The following is a 12795-nucleotide window of genomic DNA, read 5'->3' on the forward strand; positions in this document are numbered from 1 at the left end:
AGCCCCCGGTCCCTGGAATTTCTAGATGCCCCAGCCTGCACATACAATTCTGCTGACTTGTAACCACCTTGCTGATGTTTAAATGAGCCAATCACTCCAATTTCTCCTAAGCCCCCAACCCTGACCCTATAAAAAATCCTAGCTTTAGAGCCTCTAGGTCGATTCCTCTGTCTCCTGTGTAAGGCACGTATTGACCCAGAGCTCCGCTATTAAAGCTGCCTCATGCTTTTGCAACAAGAAAGTCTCTCGTGTTTCTTTGGGACACCCTGACTCCTATGACCTTAGGGGGGTCCCCGAGAGGGGGGGTCCTACAACAGAAAATAGCAAGCTTTACTAAATGGAAACAAAAGAATATTTTATTAAACATTGAGATACACAACAGAGTACCACTGGCTTTGACCACCACACACACCCATTTCCTTTATACGATGATTATCATTTGGTAATAGAATTATCAGGCTCTCAAAAGAAATGATGTCTTTCTTTTTCCATTTAGATAAAATAGTCTGTTCAGATCCTCCTGATATCCTGATGGGTATTTGTGTAAATGAGCCAATCATTAGTCGAAAATATTGCAAGTCTAACCTTCATGTGATATGTTCTGGTATCAACCTGTTCACCCTTAAATGGCTTTAAGCATGTCAATCTGGTTTAAGAACAGTCACCTGACACGAGGCTTGTTCATAATGAAATTTTTGGCATTTTGGACATTTTTTGAAATTCATAGATTACAGTAATGGCATGAAAATACAGAGCCATTTTATAGTTTCATGTTTGTGTCACCTTGGTAAGGTAGACAAATAACAAAATCAAACCATTTTCATTTGAGAACCATGTGGCTTTAATTATCACTTCTGTTACATTTCAGGATACCTACAGAGTGGTGATAAACTTTATGGATGAGGAAAATGCTATGCTATTTTTTTTGTTGTTGTTAGATTTCCTTCTCAACCATATGCTCATGCTGTGGAATAGAGTTTGAACTTCTACCTCACCCATGCAGAAGATCGGTATAGTGACTATATTCTGTCCCAACAAGGTTATTAGAGTTGTAATTTACAAATGAGAAGATAGGCAAAGTTCATTACTTGATGTACGTACTAAGAACACAGGTGGATCACAGGTTTTATGTCTATTTCAAGATGAAAAAGTTAAAAATGCCATTTTTGATATGGTCGCCTGCTATGTAACCTCAACTGGACTGCAACTTGGTATATAAAACAGTCTAGACTTTTGCTCAGGAAGCTCAGAGTGATGTTCCTGTCTCTGCCTCCCATATGTTATGATCACAGAAATGGATTTCCACTTGGGTTATTTTAAAATTTATATCCCAAATACTTGAGTATAATTTATTACACACACATCAAAAATATAAATTAATAAAAGCAATATTACAGAGTTGGAGAATCAAATTTTTAATTTAAATATTAATGTTTGTAAAAATAATAGACAAATCAATGCATGGGCTATTCAGCAAATAACTTTTACCTCTATTGTTTGCAGCACAGTAGCTGAAGTGTTGACAGCATAAGGCCTGGACTTTGGAAATTAATGTATTAGTTACTGCAATTCACATAATGATAATTTGTGAAGGCTTTTTTAAAAGTCTTTTACATTTTCCCAAAATGTAATCTTTTTCATCAGTGTTGTACACTGAGCAGTAAAAATTAGTCCTTCTCCTAATTCATCCTATTTTAAAAACTAACTGTAAGGTGCCTAAGTGAAATAGAATTGAGGATAGTCACATAGTAGGTAAATATAACTCTAAATCTACCAAACAGATACCTATATCTATATATCTTTATTCTAGTCCCATTTAATAGCAAAATTAGATTCCCTAAGATAAATCAGAATATCATTCATTCTAGAGAGGAGCAGAGATTTTAAAGAAAATTCTATAACTTTATCTACCCATTCACATCAATCCTACTCTACCATGACTCTGACTAATGTATGATAATGAGACAATGAAGCTCAGTTTTACCTTGGAGCAGTGTTTGCATGTTCCCATCCTCTTCCAGTTACCCCATCTAGGAAATAACCTCTCATATTTATTAAGTACATCAAAGAAATTTAAAGACAAGCTATGATTCTATCATTTGCAACATTTGCCAAGTGATAACAGGAAAATAAAAACTCTACTGAAATAAAAACAGCAATTTAAACTTTCAGGATAACATTTGAAATGTAAATAAAGAAAATAATAAAATAAAAATTTAAAAACCCCAAAAAACAACAATTTAAGTGTTTGGAATTCATCTCCCCAACAGGCTCTCAATTTTTTTTCTTTTTTAAAACTTAATTAATTTTTACACTCCATATTTTATCCCCCCCCCCATCCACCCTGCGACTGGACTGTTCCATATCTCATACCTCCTCCCCACCCTCCTGTATCCATGTGGATGTCATCTTCCCCACCCCATCTGACCTGTAAACTCCCTGGGTTCTCCAGACTCCGGAGGGTTAGGTGCATCATCTCTGAATGAACACAGACCCAGGCAGTTCTCTACTGTATGTGTGTTGGGGGTCTCATATCAGTGGGTGTGTGCTGTCTGTTTAGTGATCCAGTGTTTGAGAGATCTTGGGGTTCAAGATTAATTGAGACTGCTGGTAACTCTAACCAGGCTCCCAATTTTAATGTTTATTCTATAGTTGCTTACACAAATTTTGGAATCTATGGAACCTTTAGGATGTATATAATACCAAAATGATTGAGATTACTCACTGAGTTCAGGTCTCTGGAAAGAATGATCTGGACCTAACTCAAATTCTAGCCTCTCTGCTTCCTATTTTCCCACCCAAGACAGAGCCCATGGCTCATATTCCATCAGCATGGACAGAGCCTTTCCACCAGTAATTCCCCAACAGGATGGACTGAAACTGTGAAATAAAAATGAATCTATTGTCCCTAAAGTTGTTCCTCTGTGCTATTTTATCACAGGCACAATAGTAACTAAAAGAACAAATTAGTAAGAAAGATTTGTGTTTCTTTTTCCTTTTTTTCTTTCAATTAAATCTCACTAAGTGCTCTTTAGGTCTTTGGAATAGGAAGACAAGAAGAATTTTAAAAATTTAGAAAAAGAAGCCATACGATGCCACAAAGTGAGCTTAAGTGATGCTTCTGGTAGGAATTAAGAATAAAATGCTGCCGAGGGTAGATAATAAAGCCTACAGTTATGAGTTGTCAGAAGGAAATATGGACACTAATTGTTAATTGGACAAGTCATTGTTATTACTTTCTGGCCAAGCACATGTCTATATCCTGCTCATGTCTTAAATAAGCAAGTGTTGCTGCACTCAAAAGTCATGCACTAATTAATTTGATGGAGGAAATTTCAAGACAACCTATCACACATGGTATGTCATGGTTATTTCTGGATGTCTTTAGCCTTGTTTACAAGAGAATCAGCAAGAAAAGCTGAGCAGAAAAAAAATGAGTTTAAGGTTGTATATAGCACAAATCAGTACAAAATGCTTAATGCAGTTAAGAGTTTTACTGAGTTCCAGGGCAACCAGGGCTACACAGAGAAACCATGTCGAGAGAGAGAGAGAGAGAGAGAGAGAGAGAGAGAGAGACATAGAGAGAGAGAGAGAGAGAGAGAGAGTTTTACAAGNGAGTTTAAGGTTGTATATAGCACAAATCAGTACAAAATGCTTAATGCAGTTAAGAGTTTTACTGAGTTCCAGGGCAACCAGGGCTACACAGAGAACACACACACACACACACAGAGAGAGAGAGAGAGAGAGAGAGAGAGAGAGAGAGAGAGAGAGAGAGAGAGAGAGAGTTTTACAAGCTAAATATCTTCAGTCAATAGGTGTCTTGAAAGTATTTTAGAGAACTGAATGACTCCACCCACAAAATGTTACAATGTATAGGTATGAGAATACATTTGAAAAAAAAATTATCTGAAAAAAGTGCTGTTGGGTTCTCAGCTGGAATATAACTAAACAGAGATCTTTTCTTCCTGTTCAGTGGCTAAGACCAGGTATTTGATGGTGAGCCACTCTGTAAAGACGTATGCAATATACACTATCAAATTGTTTTGTGCAAGTATGAAAAGACAACCTTGATTGCAAATGTATTTACAATCCTGGATCATTCTCTACCATGTTTTCCTAGGCTCCAAACTCCGGCTTTACCACTGTTCAGCATTCACTGCGTGTTTTAGAACACAAAAAGAGCATACATAGTACATGAAGGTCACAGCTGTTAAAGCACATCACTATTGGCTCTTTAGAACAATACTGCTGTGGCACATTTAGGACTCATCATTGCCCTGAGGTCTGTACCACTGTCTTCTGGTTCTGTAGCTTTTGAAAACTTGACATGGATATCTGTGACACAAACTGTCAGCTTGGTATGGGAAGAGCTCAGCTTCTCTCATTAATATTAAACTTCTGAGTAGAGATGGGGGTAGTGTTGCTGATATAAGCATTTCTTTTAAGGCTGTAGAAATTCATATATTGCTATTGACATGATAATTGAAGTCATATTCAGTAAAATGAATGATGACGTTATGCTCATGCATTCTAAAAGGAAGGACAATGGTGGACCTGAGGAAGGAAATACATGTTAACACTAAATATGCAACAACTTTCTTCCTTCCTGAAGAGAAGAGACAATGAAAGGAAAGTTATTGTGGGCATCCATTACTGTTCTAATGAGCAACAAAGGGATTGTGATAAAGAAAAGTTATTGTCAGTCATTGTTACAGAATATAGCTGAATCGCCACATATTTTTATGACAGCGCAGGCAAGTATAATTTGGATGTAAATCCTGTCTCCAGTGTACCACTTTGTAATGGACTTCAGTTGTACTACATACAGAATTTAGGTTGGAGAGAGACAGGACATCAGATTATTGTCTCTAACAAATCCTAACACAAAACTCCCAGTGACTTCAGAGGACACTAAAAATTGTGGACAGTATGAGATCTGCTCTTGACAGCTAAAGAGAAATGCACTCTCCCCTTCCTTTGCCTCTTGTATTTTATTTTGCATGTGGCATAAAAACTAGAGGTAATTTTTATTTTACTGTCTACCTCAGCTCAAAGGTGTCTCTTTGAAGTCAGATATGGGTGGAATATTTTGTAACATTCTAAGTCATCTATCCTAACCCCTTTCCCTTTTGATACATTCCATTCATTTGAAGTAAAATTTTTATTTTCAAAATAAATCAGTTTGAGTGAAAAAAGAAGACATCATCTTCTGGTCAGGTGGCTGACTAAATAAATAAAACTGGCATTTCTCTATTCCACTTTTCCCAGTAAAATTAGTACATGTGTAGAAAAACATTTCTTCTAATCTAATTCATTTACCAATAGCAAATACATAAACTTACCTTATCAATAGCAATGCGCTTTACCATCCTTTGTTCCTTTTAATGCTCAAGTAGGAATGTGCGATAGCTACTACTTTATTATGACTTTATGTATAAGGAAGCCTAATTTCAGAGCCACACCTTAATTTGCTTATTCTTAGGCAACTAATAGAAAGTGTGGCTATGTGCCTTGCTTTTAAGATTTATTTTTATTTATTGGTGTGTGTGTGTGTGTGTGTGTGTGTGTGTGTGTGTGTGTGTGTGTGTGGTATTAGTGAAAGTATGCACTACATGAGTGCTGGTATCTGAGACCAAGCATGGACCCCACATTCTATAATTACAAATAGTTGTAAACCACTGAACAAGACGTTGGAAACCAGCCCCAGTTTTGCAATAGCTTAATTGCTGATATGTCTCCTGACTCATGAGGTACACCTTGAAATCTGGAGATTTCTAATTGGATTTCTGAATTCATTTTTCTATTATAGATACTCCCAGTTAATTTCTTATATTATACATATTTTCTTTAAATCACCAAGTTATAAATGATTTAAAATTTAGCTGCCAATACTTTCCAGGGTTTAGTATTATCTAAAATCATGAGCATTCTTTCCTTCCTGAATATAATTATATTTGGAAAATTGAACTGAACCTTGATTGAGCATGTAGAATTTTTCATGCTCTGCCATGTGAAAAAGTCCAGTCCTGTCACTAATCCCTAAACACTGTGAATCAGCTCATCACAATGCCACTCTTATGAGTTTTGCTTGTTTTTTTTGTTTTTGATTTTGTCTTTCTTTTCTTTTTATTTTCAAAATTTCTTTGCCACATTAGGAAAATCCTGGTATAGGTCATTGAGAAGTCAATGACAGACTTTGCTATACAGTTTGATCTAAGGGTCATAACATTTTCTCTTATTTAAAATCCACTTCTCTTTCCTTTTTTTTTTGTTGTTATTTTATCAAAATTGATAAACTGCATTGTTCTCTTAATCATTTTCAGTTTACCATAAGTTTCTTATAAGCTACACATAACTACATTTAGAAAAAGTACTTCTGAGGCTGAGAAAATGGCTCAGGGGATCAAGAACTTGCCACACAAACATAAGGACTAGCTTTCTGATCCCCAGACCTGAGCGGGCTGCTGGTATAGTGTATCTGTCTGTAAGGAGTCTCCAGCCAACTGGCCAATTAGACTACTTACACTAGTGAGCACTGGGTAGCAGTGAGAGATTCTGCCTCAAGATAGGGCTGAAGAATGAAAGTGGAACACACCAATGTTGGCTTCTGCTGTCTACATCTGCAAGCACACTCAAGTGCATTCACATCCACGAGCACACTTGCACACCCAGGCTTACCAAACAAAGCACACATTTTTTTTTTTAAATGTGGAGTTTCTTGTAGAAATTAGCTATATTAAGGGTCAGTTATTTCCTGACTCAAACAACTTGATTAGAATTGAGGGAATGGTGTGGCTAGAGGGTCATAGCTGGGCTTCAAACATTCTCTGTCATGCTACACAAACCCAAACCTGTTTACCAACTTTATTTCTAAATTTTTTCATCTGAAAAACTGGAATAGAGAAACTTATTCCATAGTGACTTATGGAAGAGAAATAAGACATGTTGATCTCACTCTGTTATACCATCATGGCAATGCTCCACAAAAGCAATAATAATAATAATAATAATAATAATAATAATAATAATAATAATAATATTGGTTTTGTGCTTTCATTTTCTTGAAGTTGCTATTATTAATTGGTCAATTTATCAGTAGAAAAACATAAGCTTCCATTAGCCATCTGCACTTGATTTTTCTAATGTCTCCCAGGAATTATTAAATGAACAGATTTGAAAGCAGAATTACTTATTTTGACAATTGGACTTTGGAGAATGATGGCCAAAGGCAGAAATTTCCCTGCCACTCAAATACCACTGAAATACCTTCATTGCTGACTCCTGTCCTTCAGATATTGCTTGGTTCCTGGATGCCATATGTTGTTGTGTTATTTGATGATTTTTATTTTAGGTGTTTATTGAGTTAGTTTTTTAGCAAGTTATAAAAACTGTCTACACTATCAATACTTGTATATGTTCAAAACCTAAAGTTGGTTTATTTGAAATGGAGAAGGAATTGTTCATAAAAACAATAAATTCTCAAATACATTTTTTTTGCATTTTTCATTTATTCTTTAATCTTTTTTTTACAGTCCAGACTTTATCCCCCTCCTGGTCCATCCTCTCACATCCCACTCATCCTTCCCACCCTCACCCCTGTCTCCAAGAGGCTGTCCCCATCCCAACCCTACCCCACCAGACTACTCCTACCCCTACTCCGTGGGGCCCCAAGTCTCCAGGGTTAGGTGCATCTTCTCTCACTGAGTCAAGAGCAGACAGTCCTCTGCTGTATATGTGTTGGGGGCCTCATATCAGCTGGTATATGCTGCCTGGTTGGTGGCTCAGTTTCTGAGAGATCTTTTGGGACCAGTTTAGTTGAGATTGCTGAAAGAGTCAGATGTAGATATTTACACCCAACGAATGGACAGAAACTGTTGACTTCTGTGGTTAAATTAGGGAAAAACTGGAAGAATCTGAGGAGGGGGGAGACCCTATACGAAGACCAGATGTATTTTCTTAAATTGAAGTTGGAGTTTACATTGCACTGTATCTTTAGCTAATAAAAGGACAAATGCCCAGTGATTATTTAAAATGTTAGCTCCTGGTGTGCAGACATTAACATTCACAGGTGATATGTGAACAAGCAAATCTTTAGGAATGACATGCATTTCTGAGAAATTATTTTCTTAATCTTTGTGCAGTGGGCTACTTTACATAATATTGAGCTTGAACTGCCAATTTTGACAAAATATAGTGAATGTTTGTTAACTATTGATGTTTCTGTGGCACTTTTAAATGTATTTTTATTTAAAGTATTGAAGCTCTTGTAAGTATGAACATGATCAAGTCATATGCATATCTATGAGAAACTTTAAAACAAATACTGAGGAATTAAAAGCATAAATGTGATAAAATAGAAGAAGACAGAGAACTGTAACAGGAAATGTGAAGGAGAAATTAATATATACAATTTAAAATCAATACATTTCAATCTTACTATTGATTCCAGCATCTAAATTGATCACTTTATTCCTTCTAATTGTATGAACTCAGCTCACACATTATCTCTAAATGAGGCCATGTCACCTTAGGAACACAAATTTTGTGGTGTAACTACCAGTTATTATTATTTTATGTATTAAAGTATTTTTTCTTTGCAATTAAGAAGCATAAAACTATATAGTTAACCCTAGTAAAAACAAAATGCCATCTATAGATATGTGTACAGTTACACATATAAACACACACACACAGACTCAAGATATTTGGTGGAAGTTTGAAGCATGAAATAAACACACTACATATTGTCACGATGCAATAGTGTAAAAGAACTGCATGGTGTATTCTCTGACAAATCTTACACTATGTTGCTGTTACAACATACTGAGGCTAGAACAGACTGATGTGTTCGATGTTTGGACCACTGAAAGATTTTAGAGAACCATATTACTTATTACATTTAAATATATATAGATCTAGTGCTTGATTTATCTAATAACCATGTATACTATGTCTTAGTCTTGATAGTTTACATGGCTTTCTCATTTTATCCTGAAATTATCCTATGTAAGATAGAATAGAGGATTCTAATAGCTAAGGAATTAAAAAAGCAATTAATAAATACCTAATTAATAATTTATCTTAGATGTGGTAGAGAGGAAAGCATTTATAACATGGCAATTAAAAGTAAAATGATTAAAAACAAGCAATTATAAAAAATGCATGAAGATACATTAATATGGGTTGCCTTGGAAAAAGGATAACTTTTATCAATCAAAAGTGATGTTCTTTGATATAATGGGTAAGTTTGGCTCTAGTACTTAATTATCCTCATCATTTTCCTTATTGATTTTAGAAAATCAGAACCTATGTTGAGATCTTTGGTACATCAAGAGTTGAGTTTTATCCAAGGTTAGAGACAAAGAATCTAGTTTCATTTCTCTGTATATTGAAATCCAACATCCCTAGCATCTTTGGTGAAGTGGTGTTTTCTCCACTGTATACTTTTGCCATCTATATACAAAAATAAATCAGGTAGCTGCATATGTTTTGAAGAGTATGTGGACCTGTTTTATCCAGTTGGTCTATGTGTCTTATGTTCTTACCATGTATTTTTTTTAAAGTTTATCACACATAAACTTTATTTATAACATATATTTGTATCATGTCATCAAAAATCAGTGCACTGAACTTCCTAACAAAACTTAAGGGTACCAAGAGTTTCATTATAATTTTTTCTTTTTTTAAGATATTATATTTATTCACATTTCAAATGTTATCCTCTTTCCTTGTTTCCCCTCCAAAAAAATCCCCTATCCTCTCCCTGCTCCCCCTACTCTCCAATCCACCTACTCACACTTCCTGGCCCAGGCATTCCCCTGTACTGCAGCATAGAACCTTCACAGGACAAAGGGACTCTCTTCCCACTGATGACAGACTATGCCATCCTCAGCTACATATGCAGCTAGAGCCATCTGTCTCTCCTTTGTTTTCTTTGATTGGTGGTTTAGTCCTAGGGAGTCCTGGAGTTACTAGTTAGTACATATTGTACTTCCTCCTAGGAGGCTACAAAACCCTTCAGCTCCTTGTGTAATTTTTCTAGCTCCTTCAATGGGGACCTTGTGCTCCATCTAATGGATGACTGTGAGCATCCACTTCTATATTAGTCAGGCACTGGCAAAGCCTCTCAGGAAACAGCTGTATCAGTCTCCTGTCATCAAGATCTTGTTGGCATCTGCAATAGTGTCTATGTTTGTCGGTTGTTTATGAGATGGATACCCAGGTGGGGTAGTTTCTGGATGGTCTTGCTCTGAACATTGTCTCTGTAACTCCTTCCATGTGAATTTTGTTCCTCCTTCTAAGAAGGATCGAAATGTCCAGACTTTGATCTTCCTTCTTCTTGAGTTTCATGTGTTTTGCGAATTGTATATTGGGTATTCTGAGCTTCTGGGCTAATATCCACTCATCAGTGAGTGCATATCACATATGTCTTCTTTTGTGATTGTGTTACCTCACTTAGGATGATATTCATTCATTAGTCTAAGAATTTTATGAATTCATTGTTTAGGAGTTCTCTGGTGGATTTTTCTAGGGTCACTTATATATACTATCATATCATCTGCAAATAGCGATATTTTGACTTCTTCCTTTCCAATTTGTATCCCCTTGATCTCCTTTTGTTGCCTAATTGCTCTGCCTAGGACTTCAAGTACTTTATTGAATAGGTAGGAAGAGAGTGGCAGCCTTCTCTAGTCCCTGATTTTAGTTGGATTTCTTCAAGTTTCTCTCCATTCAGTTTGATGTTGGCTACTGGTTTGCTGTATATTGCCTTTATTATGTTTAGGTGTGGGCCTTGAATTCCTGATCTTTCCAAGACTTTTATCATGAAGGGGTGTTGGATTTTGACAAATGCTTTCTCAGTATGTAATGAGATGATCATGCTTGTTTCTTGGGACCATTTGCTTGGAAAATTGTTTTCCAGTCTTTTACTCTGAGGTAGTGTCTGTCTTTGTCACTGAGGTGGGTTTCCTGTATGCAGCAATATGTCAGGTCCTGTTTACATAACCAGTCTGTTAATCTATGTCTTTTTATTGGGGAATTGAGTCCATTGATATTAAGAGATAATAAGGAAAAGTCATTGTTGCTGACTGTTATTTTTGTTTTTTAGAGTTGGAATTTTGTTCATGTGGCTATTTTCTTTTAGGTTTGTTAAAAGAAAACTTTCTTGCTTTTTTAGAGAGTAGTTTCCCTCCTTTTGTTGAAGTTTTTCCTTTATTATCCTTTGAAGGACTATATTTGTGGAAAGATATTTTTTTAAATTTGGTTTTGTCATGGAATACCTTTGATATTCTGTCTCTGGTTGTTGAGAGTTTTGCCGGGTATAGTAACCTGGGCTGTCATTTGTGCTCTCTTCATGTCTCTATGACATCTGCCCAGGATCTTCTGGTTTTCAGTCTTTGGGGAGAAGTCAGATGTCATTCTGATAGGTCTGCCTTTATATGTTAATTGAACGTTTTACTGCTTTTAGTATTCTTTCTTTGTTTTGTGCATTTGGTGTTTTGATTATTATGTGACATAAGGAATTTCTTTTCTGCTCCAAACAATTTGGAGTTCTGTAGGCTTCTGGTATGTTCATGTTCATCTCTTTCTTTATGCTGGGGAAGTTTTCTTCTATAATTTTGTTGAAGATATTTACTTGCCTTTTCAGTTGGAGATCTTCCTTCTCCTCTATATGCATTATCCTTAGGTTTGGTCTTATCATTGTGTCCTGGATTTCTGGGATGTTTTGGGTTATTATCTTTTTGAATTTGGCATTTTCTTTGATTGTTGTGTCAATGTTTTCTATGGTATCTTCTGCACATGAGATTCTCTCTTTTATCTCTTGTATTCTGTTTGTTATGCTTGCATCTATGGCTCCTGACTTCTTTTCTAGATTTTTCTATTTCCAGAGTTGTCTCCCTTTGTGATTTCTGTATTGTTTCTACTTCCATTTTTGATCCTGGATGGTTTTGTTCAATTCTTTCATCTGCTTGTATGTGTTCTCCTGTATTTCTTTAAGGGAGTTATTTATGTCATTCTTATAGCCCTCCACCATCATCATGAGAAGTGACTTTAGATCCATATCTTGCTTTTTTGGTGTGATTGTAAATCCAGGACTTGCTATGTTGGGAGAGTTGAGTTCTGATGATGCCAAGTAACCTTGGTTTCTGTTGCTTCTGTTCTTATGCTTGCCTCCTGCCATCTGATTATCTTAAGTGTTCCCTGCCCTTGATATATCTAATTGGAGCCTGTCCTTCCCATAATCTTAGTCGAGTTAGAATGTTTCAGAGTACCACTTTCTTTGTGATCCTGCGATTCTGGGATCCTGTGATGATGAGATTCTGGGTGTGTCAGAGTTCTTGGCAGTCAAGCTTCCTTTGACACCCTGAGATCTTAAGATTCTGGGCATGTTAGAGCACTTGGAAGTGGTACCACCTGTGGGGAACATGGGGCAGTCTGCTGAGTTCAAAACCAAGGTAGACCAGAGCTGACTGGAAGGAACCTGAGCCACTGGTCAGGTGGGGTTATTGTGTCTGTTCTTCAGCTAGCCACAGGCACCCAGGTTGGAACAGATGTTGTGTTCCACTCACCAGTGATCCTAAGATCCTCGGCTTGCTAAGGCACCTGTAGGGTGAAGAGTCCTCTGGAGACCATGGGACTGTCTGCCAAGTTCAGGCCGAAGTTCACCATGTGGTTTTTAATGGATGGTTCTGTAGTATTTCTTTGACATCAAGAAGTGTGATAGCTCTTCAGCATTATTTCTGCTTAAGATTGCTTCTCCTCCTCCTCCTCCTCCTCCTCCTCCTCCTCCTCCTC

The 12795-nt window shown here is 36.5% G+C and overlaps 1 pseudogene; it reads left to right on the forward strand.

The window, feature by feature from the left end:
* Positions 1–12795, forward strand: part of LOC110320916 — a 111012-nt pseudogene that overhangs the window by 5200 nt on the left and 93017 nt on the right.

The sequence above is a fragment of the Mus pahari genome, chromosome 4, assembly GCF_900095145.1.
Source record: "Mus pahari chromosome 4, PAHARI_EIJ_v1.1, whole genome shotgun sequence".
Lineage (NCBI taxonomy): Eukaryota > Metazoa > Chordata > Mammalia > Rodentia > Muridae > Mus > Mus pahari.